Below are 1,846 nucleotides of genomic sequence, written 5' to 3' on the forward strand. Positions count from 1 at the left end.
AGGGTTGTTATTGATGGAAATATTTCTTTTTGATAGAACAAATTGATTTCACTAAAGCAGGTTAGTTAGGATTGAATCATGCCTAATATATACGCAAATTATGATGTTGACTTCGCTTAGAATATTCCGATTGTAAAATTTTAAAATTGACTGGACTATCTCCAAAATCTTCCTAATAAGAACATTTAAATACAAGTGAATCACGCCGGATATCTTTAGCAAAACGTGAAAAATAAATTTAAAATTTTATATCCATATTTTATGTTGTTGTCATAGTGAGTGCATATTGTGGAACATTTTTTCACAATTTGCTAAAAAAAATTCCAAACACAATTTGTTAAATATACGACCACTAATTGTTTCGTGTATATTTTTTTGTTTGGTAAGAAAAAAGAAAAGAAAAGAAAAGAAAAAGAAAAAGTACTAGTTATGTGCATCATACTGATGACATTAAAGTTTGATACTAATAGCGATTTTATAATGAATTTCTAAAACGTATTGTATAAAGTATATGATTTTGATGTAATTTTAATGAAGTCCTAAATAGTTCAGAATGTGGTTACTATATTATGTAAAAAAACATGTATCCGTAGTGTATATGGGGGAGATATATGTATACTTCATTTAGCTATAATGATGACAATAAAAATTGTACGTTATTATACGATGAAGCACAATATGGAAATATTAAACATAAATTAATTGTAGGTTCCAATCGGTTGATTTCTTAAAAGGAAAAATAGATAATTATGTTAAATCAAGAAATATTAATTTAGTGGCATTAGACTGTAATTATTTAGAAAAAATCAGGGTCAAATCTTATTTGTACTCCAGTTTTAATAGATTAGATATTTGTGTAAAAAAAGAAGTTCCTAATATTACTTTTTATGTCATATTTTTAACTACGATAAACTGATTTTGAAAAGAAATATATTTCGTTACATGTTCTTAATCTATTAAGTGTGCCACTTAATCGTTCAGTTTTTTTTTTCATAATATTTTGCTAATATTATTCCTTTATGGATCCAATTATAATCTGCTCTAGTATCCATTAATGCAATTATATCTATTTTGAAATCATGTCGTATATGTAAAGTAATACTTGTATACCAGTTTTGTAACTAATTTTATTAATTATTTGGATATATACAGTAGAACCTCTATAAATTAATATTCGATAAATTAATAATCTCTATAAATTAATAAATTTTGGCAGTCCCAACTTTGACCGGTTCAAAATTTGACACAAATCGATAAATGAATAAGATAATATTTTTTAGAAACTTCTATGTAAATAACTTATTCCAATAAAATTATAATTTAATAATTTATATGCATACAAATTTTATATAAGTAAGAATATATTATTATATTTTTTTTGTTTTATATTCACAATCGAATTATCTTGATATTTTCTTAACACTTAATATATTTTTGATGAAATTTAGAAATATAATATCTAAAACCACTTTTAAGTTCTATGCAATATATATTATATACACCAAATCATATAATAAACTTAGGATTTTTTGCAAGATTGACTCAAAACTCAAAGTCAAACCTAAAACTAACTCATGCCTTACTTGGATTTTTCTTTTGTCCTATTCACCCCACAAGTTCATGATATTCACGAAAATGCCATCAATTTTTTTTTATTTTTTTTTCCGAAAATGACATTTTTACTCTCTCACCCTCATCATCTTCAAGTAATTACAAGATTGCCATTGTCATCAATACCCCAACCACATGAACAACCAATTTGAAGCTCTTAATGCACCTAAAATCGATTTACACTCTCTCTTTCTCACTTGTTATGAACTAAAAACAACATCTCTTTCACTTTGCC

Source organism: Brassica oleracea, chromosome C8, assembly GCF_000695525.1.
Source record: "Brassica oleracea var. oleracea cultivar TO1000 chromosome C8, BOL, whole genome shotgun sequence".
In the NCBI taxonomy this organism is placed as follows: domain Eukaryota; kingdom Viridiplantae; phylum Streptophyta; class Magnoliopsida; order Brassicales; family Brassicaceae; genus Brassica; species Brassica oleracea.